The following is a 10,546-nucleotide window of genomic DNA, read 5'->3' as shown; positions in this document are numbered from 1 at the left end:
CTAAATTAGCATACTCTGAAAACTAAGGTGCTAATGAATTAAGTCATAATAGCTACGACTTATTTCATTAGGACCTTAGTTTTCAGAGTATGCTAATTCAGTAATCTAGTAGAATAAAATATAGTGTTTGCACTCGTTTGACACTGACTCGTCTATGGATGTTTTAAAGTTATGACAAAAGTCCATTATATGTCCATTTAAAAGTTTTTTTATTATCATTAGAGAAGAGTTTTTTTTTTTTCTCTGACTACTGCCTTCTTTTGATAACTCGTATTTCTCTGAAGACATGCCTTTTATTGCTTTGAAACAGACAATGCAATGTTAATCCACTAGAGGGCAGCAGTGGGCAACATCGTATCCAACACTTACAGCATCTTTGTAAACTGGACGTGAGGCAGTTCGTTTATAGTCGCTACACGACAACCACAATATTATCAGAAGGCAGGGCTGCCAACTTTGGGACTTGGGGATTTGGGAGGGATGTAAAAAAAAAAAAAAAAATTTTTGCATCACAATAAGTGTATTGTGATTGTCAAAACATTTGGTAACTAAACAGAATTTTATTAAGTTCCATGTCAGTGACAGCATGTTTCAACATGGTGCAATGACTGGTAGGCCACTGTTTTTTTATTATTGCTTGATTTCAAATTTACAAATTTCACGATTTCAATTCAATATACGTTTATTTGTATAGTGCTTTTCACAATACACATCATTTCAAAGCAGCTTTACAGAAAATGCATGAGTCCATATTACAATTTAGAGTGATCTGTTATCAGAGGTAACTGTCTGTTGTACATTTCAGAATGTACATACATTTCAGAAATGTACACATACAAAGTCACAGTTAGCTAAAAATGTATTAATTTAAACAATGTAATAATTTAATGCAGAAACATTGAAGTAATGAATAGGCTAGCCTACCTGTTTGTTAACAAATGATTATGGCATTTTAGAAAATATAGCATTGGTGCAAAATACTCCTCTCTATAGAACATTAGTCAACTATGGTCATGACTTTCCTGGGGTAAATGTAACGTTATGTGACATTCTCCAGCTGTTTTATTGACCATTTCCACGGGTGAAAAACACTGATTTATCGATATTATGTATGAGGCATTTACATTTCTGTAAGTTGTACTGTATCTTTCAACATACCTATCGTTCATGCGTGTTTATTTACTAGTAAGAGTAGCTAGAGATGATCGGTTCACGTGCCGCTTGAACTGTCACTTACAAGCGCCAAAACGGTATTTATTGTTTGAATTTCGTAATAAAATTGACAGAATTTGAGAGGTTCATATTTATTTCATATGTAAAGTAACTTGCTCTGTCTTGTCTGTCGGTGTCAGTGTCCTCTTCTTCGCGATTTTTCTCTGCGTGTGAAAAGTGTCAGTTGCGTGAAGAGTTGGCAGCCCGTAAGGTGTATTACAATTTAAGACATTTTATTCACAGCAAAGTATTAAATTGTCTTTCAGATACAGATGTGATTTGCAGTAGGCTACTGAGGACATTTGTGGGTTTACTCGCTGGAAAAAGTTATTTCGCTCTTCGTGATGCTGATTGGTTTTTGGTGACTGGTTTAAATGCAGAGGTGGACAAAGTACACAACTTCCTTACTTGAGAGAAAGTACAGATACTACTGGTCAAATATTACTCCGTTATAAGTAAAAGTTGTAAAGACTGATTCTTACTTAAGTAAAAGTACAGAAGTACTCGTTTTTAAAAGTACTTAAGTATCAAAAGTAAAAATGCAGTGTTTTATTATTGTTGCCTCTGAATCTATGCCTGCCCCTACCCTCATATCAATATCACATTTAGCCTATTCCTAGAACACAGCTCCAGTAGTGGGATTGAATATGAGATTGAATAAGTGCACTCAATAACGTCTACAATGGTTTCGGACACCCAAATGGCTGTTCCCTCAAATAGTGCCCTTGGCTTAGTTTTTTGGCTTTGACGTCAACCCGACTTTCATTTCCAACCAAAATCCAACGTCTGTCCGACGTCGGGTTCTGATGTAAATCTGACGTCGGGTTTTGACGTCAACCCGACTTTCATTTCCAAACCAAAATCATCCCCTGACTGACGTTACTACTTTCTACTCAAGGACCTTGACAGAAATGTAGTGGAGTAAAAAGTATGATATTTATCTTTCAAATGTAGTGAAGTTAAAGTAAAAAGTTTCCAGAAAAGATAATACTCAAGTAAAGTACAGATACTCAAAAAGTGTACTTAAGTACAGTACTCAAATGTACTTTGTTACTGTCCACCACTGTTTAAATGTCATAGTTTTTGGACTTTGAAAAGGCAGCAGTTGGTGTAATGCTGACACTAACTGCAGCATGTGTTAAATGTTTATAACAAGGAGGTGGAATCACACATGAGGAGTGAGTTTCAAAACAGCCTAACACCAGAGCCATATTAGGCTTATTAATATGCCATATTAGACTCTTCTTGCACTATTTAGCGCTTAAGTCAAAAGTGTTATTTAATTTGACTTAAACCTCAGTAAATGAGTTTGCACTAACAAAAGTCAATTTAAGAGAGATTAGAAAGAAAAATCTACATATCAGATTCAGGGCTATTAGTTAACTTTAACATTTTCGTTAATTAAAGTCCCCCTGTAGTCAATAATTTTCCCCCTTAAAACTCATCTTTGATCACCAAAATTACATATTTGCATGTATTTTCCTTGAAAAAAAATTCTTCATGCCTTAAAATAACTTGAATGTTACTACACCCTTGACTCATTTAAATGATCCCTGCCTCCACTCACTCACACCAGGGCTGCGTTCCAGTCCACTTTTAGACACACTTGCGAACTTCCCTAAGCACTTCCTCTCGGGGGAATCCCTGCCTCCATTTTGAAGTGCGTTCCATTTCCTGAAGTGGACAGGGAAGTTTATATTCACAGACCCTCGCCCCCTCGATTTTGACCGAGTCTACTTCTTCAGGCAGCTCCATATACCACAATGCAACACGATTGTGCAGTTAACGCATATTGCGTTTAATTAACCCCACCACAAACAACTCTATGATATATTTATTATTATTATTTTTAAAAAATTTAAACTCAAACACACCTATATACATATATAATGCTGCATTAAATAATTTCGTAAGGGAAAAAAAATATAATAAATCAACCCCACAGTGCCTATTGCAAAGGTTCCACCAGTAGTGGGCACTCATGCAACGTACACTGTAAAAAATGGCTGTGAAATCTACAGTTAAATACTGTAGATTTCACAGTAACATTACTGTATAAGATTTTTACAGTAGAATATTGTAAAGTATACAGTAAGACCGTAAAAATCACAGTAGTCCAAGCATTACAGTTGAAATCACAGTAGTCAAATCATTACTGTAAAAAAATCACAATTTAGCCACTATAGTACTGTAAATAGTAAAGTAAACTACTGTAATTTTCCTTTTTTTTATCATATCTTTCTCTGTACCCCTTTCACATGGACGGCCCCCATATTATTGTTGTTCAGAATTCATTACCGGAATATGATATAAATACTCGGTGGTGAGCTTTAAGTAAAAGTGTAATATTAATAAATTAAAATGTGTCATGTAACTTGTACTCTGATGCACCTGCTGCAGGAGCTTTCTATTCCATACAATTTTTTTTTTTTAAGAATTCACATAAGATTCCAATAATATTTTTTGTTTGTTTGTTTTGTGACTGTAAATGGGTGTTTGTGTGTAAATGGGTGTTAACAGGGCAATAAAATATTTGATAAGCCTTATCTTAAACTTCTCCAAAGTCTCCCCTTACATGGTCTAACAATATAGGCTTCATAAACATAATTTTTTGAGATGTCATCCTCAGATTTGAAATGAAGCATGACCATTGGTTATAAGTTGCAATAGTATATTCACATAATTATGTATATTAATATTAAAATATTAATATTTTTATACATTTAATAAATATATTCTTAATATTTGTTGTTTTTATTTTTGAGCTTATATATCTCAATATTAATAACATATGATTAATTTTGAGTTTTGAACTTGAGCCAAAACTCCCAAGCTTTCTAAGGTTATGTGTCTATTCAGAATGACTTTTATTTTGGGTAGGCTATGTCATGTGCATTACTTGCCAAAATTGGGGATGTCTGGTTAACTCATAAATACGTACCATGGGATTTTTATTTTACAAAAATCAGTGTTATATATTTTTTCTTCAGAAGCAGGAGAGATAAACGTACATGTTTCCAGAGCTGTTTCTGAGGTGCAGGGCGAAATCATAGGGCGAAATCAAAGCGCCGGCAGAGTGGGCGGGGTTTACCCAGTCTAGAAAGTTCTAGAATCTGTTGGAAAAAAGCGCGAAAGAAGCAGCACTTGAATTTATGACTCGTCGTCAGTGACAGAAAAGCTCCATTAATTCTCAAATTTTACGTTTCTTTACACACGGCTTTGTCTTGTGGTTGTATTTATTTTGTTTTCGTCTTTGTGTTGATTTCTTTCACTTTTTGCCTGAGAGGAATTCAGCGAAAACGTTTCAGTAAGAGCTCCGACGGAGACGTTTTCACAGCCGTTAATAACAGACTATTATTTAAATTTACGTTTCTTTATACACGGCTTTGTCTTGTGGTTGTAGCTGCTATTTATTTTGTTTTCGTCTTTGTGTTGATATCTTTCATTTTTTGCCTGAGAGGAATTCAGCGAAAACGTTTCCGTGAGAGCTCCGACGGAGACGTTTTCACAGCCTTTAACGTTAATGTATTTTTCCCACCCGTGGCCTCTACCGGAGTTTCCATCTTGGAATCGCGGATCCTTCACCAACTGCTTATCGGGACTTCCAGAACATTAGTAAGTACATTTACCATCACTACTAGGAGTAAAAGTTAAGTAAAAAAAAAAAAATCATTCAGTACCACACCCTTAAAGCTAACGTTAAACCAGGACTTAAAAGGAAAATTGATGGAGTTGATTTGGCTTGCTCTGTTGCAGGTTGTAACTAACGTTATGTGTCAGCAAATTTTCCAAGCTTACATGAACATCTTCATTGGCATATTAAAGATGGCACAAAAGTGTCATGCCCTTATATTAATTGTTTAAAACATTTCCGTGTCCGTTCAACCTTTGCCTCGCACTTGAATCGGAAATACGTATATCTAGTTCTCCACGTATTAGCCAAAGTTCTAACGTTACCAGTACTAGTACTAACATCACCTGTGCCTTCATGTCATCAGACAGTGAACTAGATCACACTTTTGAGACAACCTTTCACGATGATAATGACAACACAAAGGTTTATAGAATGTATTGATATGAAATATAATTTTTGTGATGACTATTGTCTTTACTAAGGAGAGACAATCCTGACTGCAAAAAAAATGGATGCTGTCGATCGAGGGGAGGGTCGTAATCCCACCTGCTCACATGGCGGACTTCACCACTGCCTTGGCCGCTCTCTTCGCCTGTTACTATGTATTCAACCTAGAGTATCAGGTGGAAGCCAGCACAACACTGGAGTTTGTTCAGAGGTATTTTTTATCTTAAATAGTTTTATTGCAGTGTAAAAGCAAATTCACAATTGAAAAGCTGTTCAAAATCATCTTCTCCCTTTAAAATTAGGGGTGTGAACCGACACTGGTCTCACGGTTCGGTTCGATTATGATTATGTCATCGATTCAGTTCAATTCGATATCACAATGCATCGCGATGCACTGCATTCTCAATTTTAATTTTTTCTTCAAAAGTGATGTGTGTGCTTGCCTGTTCAAACAGTGACATTACAGTTGGGAGTAAAGCTTGTTTATGCCATTAAGAAAAGGAAAGTCTATCATATAAATTTTGTTTTAAAGAAATGTTAATTTAAAATCAGCGCTCATTAATCAGTGTATTATGTTACCATTAAAGATGCGCGCATCAACCGTCGCCGAATCTGCTGTTGAAGGTTACGATCATCCATTTATTATCACGCATAACAACGCAGAATAATTGTAATTTGACCATCGGGTGTGGATACTTAAGTCAGAGAATATTGTCGTCCAGTTGTGTAAATGGGGTCCATTGGATCCCATTGCGCCTGTTGTCAGTGGCTTGCCGCATGATCTAGTCGGCCGCATGATCTAGTCGACCTTCGAAGAGGAATGGTAATCGAGAAAGTAGACAGCCTTGACTAACTCCTGTTGAGATGTGAAATGCCTCTGTCAGCTGTCCTTTATGTATGATTCTACATTGCTCACTGCACTTACAGTTATTCATTAATGTGTACATATTGTCCCATCCCCTAACTCCTATACTTATGTTCATAGGTTTTTAGTCAGGATTAATCCTGACTCCAACAAGTGCACTGCCAAGGAGCAGATGAGCAAGACGACTGGGAGAGTGGTGAAGCGGAAGACTTCATATATGAACCTCCATGTATTTGCTAACTGACTAGATACAGGTGAGGTTCTGATAATAGCTTTAATAATAATTATAATATAATTACCGGTATCGATAGGGCTGGATATTGTTCAAAATCTTTCGATCCGGTGCCATTTTCGATACCTCAGTTTTGATACCGGTTCCTAATGATACTTTTTTCGATACCAATTTTATGAAATCCATTTTAACAAGATTACATAACACATTACCTCAGACAGATGTAAATGGCAAAGACAGTCAAACAAGACATAATGTAGCTTATCAGACTTGTTGATTGCTCTTGATTGACTAAATCATATATGCAAGTAAAACATAAACTGTTACCTTATTTATTAGGACTGGGTAAAAAAATATAGATTTTTTGATTTTAATCGATTCTCATTTTTACAAAACTGATATTGATTCTTAAACATTTTCATCGAGACATCAGTAGCTATATTACTAATATCAGTGATACACACCTTCATTCATAAAAATATATTCCATTAACATATAGGGCTGGGTAGGGATGGGTACCGAAAGCCGGTATTAAACGGGCCCCGGGGCTGAATTTTGAAAGACCGCTGTATCGATAAGCTCGGACGTTATCGGTTCTGCTCTCGGTACTTGGAAAAATACACGTAATGTTATTATTGCTATAAAGACGTTTTATCTCGCCAGCCATTTATATATACCATAATATTAAAACATTTCGACAGCCCTAATGAGTGACGACGGAGGACAGAACTAAACATTCAAACATAGCCTGGTTACACTTCAGATTTGTGATTAGTCTGATTTTATTTTAGATTTTGGCTTCCAAAGATTATAATAATAATATATTTGAGGTAAAACCATTAAAAACTATAGCTGCATTCCCTTCGCAGCAGTAGGCTACGCTCTCATTTTTCCCTAAAACTCAAACGTAACTTAAATTAATTTAGGTTACAAAGTATTGGAAATGGGCTTAGGTTTGACCGGTTGCAGCAAGTGTTGCAATTCATAAAACAACAGTTAACCTTTAAAACCTTTGCATAATAAACTAGACTTTCTCATTGATGGAGATGCAGTGCTGCCAAGCTGTACTTCATTGTTGCATTGGGCAGAAACCTTTTATCCCCATATTTCAAGTTATATTTTTTTCCATGAATTGATGCTCTTCTAAAATTTCAGCACATTGGCTATTTTCACCAGTAATAAAGGAATGGTTTACAGTTTAAACAGCAAAAAACTTTTAGCTACTACAACATTACACACAGATAAAGTGGTAACAGTGGAATCACTGTTTTACTCCAAAAAAGCCAGGAATAAAAACATTCTTGGCAATTGTGGCTTTATTATATAATTAGTTAAATAATTTATGTTATAATTAGTTATAATCTAAGTTATAATAATTATATATTACTTTGTACCAATTAGCCTACTAAACTAATGCTCGGACACACTCGGTCTCTCTCGTGCGCAGACACACTCGGTCTCTCTCGCGTACACTCGGTCTCTCTCGTGCGCAGACACACTCGGTCTCTCTCGTGCGCAGACACACTCGGTCTCTCTCGCGCACTTTTGGTCTCTCTCGCGCTCTGTCGCTCGCTCGCGCAGTTCGTTTCGCTTTTGTCCAGTACGGCGCCTCATATCGAAGATGTGTGGCGAGTGACTAGCCGCAGCCGCAGGTGTGTTGTTGTTGTGTGGAATCTGGTGCGCGGCATGGCGGCAGCCAGGTGGTGGGCGTACCCAAAACAAGGATAGGAAGCGGCAACGGCAGCATTGCTGATACTTTTTTAGCTCAAAACAGACAGATTTCACACAAAATAGGCAGAAATTACATAAATTGTGAACGTCAGACTTATAATCATTTTCGTTCCGTCTCGTCTCGTCAACGAAAACTCGAAAACGTCTCGTCATGTTTTAGTCACCTTAGAGCCATTTTTAGCTAGTCATCGTCGCGTTATCGTCATAAAAAAAGGTGCGTCAACGAAATCATTTCGTTATCGTCATCGTTGACGAAAACAACATTGCTCCGAAGCACACCGCAACGAGATGAGCAAATTATACTTTCGGTTTCATGTGCGCGTGCGTCTTAACGATCAAATGTACACAAAAATATGTCTAAAATGGACGTAGTTATGGAAATAGTTGGGAGAAAATATAGTGCATCAGTCGCCTATTAGATCTGCACTCGGTCTTAAAGAGGCAGTGTCTAATAAACATGCTGACGATTGAGCCATTACTGCGAATTAACAACAAAAGGCAAAGACGAAATCACTCACAGCTCTTGAATGAACAACTTCATCTTTAATAAGCATTAATCTATCTATGATAAACTATGCAGCGTTATTTTACATTTGATTACTTTAATAGAATTCTGTTTAGACCATAGCCTACCTGAACATTAGTAGACCTTCCTGAAATTAAAGCACTGTGTAGACCTATATAGTGTGTATCTTTTTTAATTGTTTATCTTTATATATATATATATATATATATATATATATATATATGTATCAAAAAGTACCGACAAGAATACCGTTAAAGTACCGGATCGATAAGCAGTATCGGTAAGAGTAGTAATACCATTAAAACCTTAACGATTCATATGTTCCAATTCGATTTCCATTCGCAAGCTTTCGATTCTCGATTTTAAATTAATAAAAAGAAATTAAGAGCCACAAACCTGTATATTAAACTCTTTTTATTTTAGGTACACTTGGGTACATTAAAACAGAACCCAACTCTATATTTCAAATGAATAGACAGGATTGTTATGCAAGTCAGAACAGTCGCTTGCCTTGATCAAACATGATCAGGTTATTTTATGTTTAAGATTAAACATACATAAAATTTTAGAATCTGTGGATTAATATACTCAACCTACAGGCTAAAGTGAATCAATGTTGCAGGAATTTACCGCATTATAAGTGGGAGACCAACGGGAATGATTAAAATGCGCAAAATACCACGCAGAAATTAGAGCCCTGAATATGGAAAAAAATCGATTCGTGGTCCCTAAGAATCGATTTTGAATCGACCACATTTTAAAAAACGATTAATCGAAAAATCTAATTTTTTTGCCCAGCCCTATTAACATACAGCCGTAAAACTTGAAAATCAGTGTTTAGCTGATCTAATGTGTTTTCTTCTTTAATTTCAGGGCTCCAACTTGGATTCTAGGTCTCCAAGGTCAGGGCATGCAAGAGGTCATAGACCTTTGTCAAGTGGCAGGGGAAGTTTATTTTCCTTTCTGTTTTAAATGTTCATACAAATGTTAAATATTTTATTGTTTAATGTTTTATTTTATTTCAATATTGCTGTGCATATTGCACTATATATATATAGTGTTATTTATTGCTCTTTAGAATGTGGTAATAATCAGTTATTTGCACGGCTTCAAAGTAGTTAAATTTTTTGACCGTATTGTATCAATTTGCATTATTGTTCCGTCATAGCAACCAGTCATGTGGAACTAGTGAATGAACTAGTAACAGTTTGCTCTGTAACTTTACAAAACTTGTAATGAAATAGCCTCGTTTTGTAAAATCTTCTTCAATTGTAAAGTAAATTTAGCAACAGTAGAATAAGCGTGATAATAGACTTACCGCCATTTGACTATCCAAAGTTAACACACTCCGCTGGGCGTTGTGGCTGCATTACAAACATATAATGTGCGTTGACTTTGGATGGTATAATGGCATGTTGTCCAATGTCCATTATCCCTTTATGTTGTACCTGTTTTGTCATTCCTGTTCACCAAATGTTTTTAAATAAATAACTATTAACAATTTTCTTGTCTGCAGTTGATTGCAATGTTTTAGAATATGGGTGATTCTTTTAATGATGGCTAATATTAAATCAGAGTGATACAGTATTTAAATTGTACAGTGAGAAACTGAATTTACAGTGATTAACTGTTATCTACTGTTAATAGTACTGTATTGCATACAATACATAAAAAACAGTGCTTAATCAGTATTTATTAATTTTTTTCTACAGTAAAACAATCAATACTGTAAATACAACTAAAATCGCAGTGTTTAATTGTTTTTTATTTTACAGTGAATACACAAAATACTGTAAATGGAAGTACAGTACCCTTACTGTAAAACGTATTCACAGTAACTTACTGGCAACAATTAGCCAGTAAGTTACTGTAAATACAACTAAAATCACAGTATTTAAC

General features: G+C 35.6%; 1 long non-coding RNA gene across 1 annotated transcript; it reads left to right on the top strand.

Moving 5' to 3' along the window:
* The first annotated feature begins 4,327 nt into the window (after positions 1 to 4,327).
* On the top strand, positions 4,328 to 10,143 carry LOC307162341. The gene is made up of 4 exons (XR_013821905.1): positions 4,328 to 4,827; positions 5,329 to 5,504; positions 6,279 to 6,412; positions 9,521 to 10,143. It is a non-coding gene; the product is annotated as an uncharacterized lncRNA (long non-coding RNA).
* The last annotated feature ends 403 nt before the right edge of the window (positions 10,144 to 10,546 follow it).

This window comes from Squalius cephalus, assembly GCF_949319135.1.
Source record: "Squalius cephalus genome assembly, chromosome: 7".
Taxonomy (NCBI): Eukaryota; Metazoa; Chordata; class Actinopteri; order Cypriniformes; family Leuciscidae; genus Squalius; species Squalius cephalus.
Note: the sequence above shows the minus strand (reverse complement) of the source record. Positions and strands in the feature narration are given on the sequence as shown.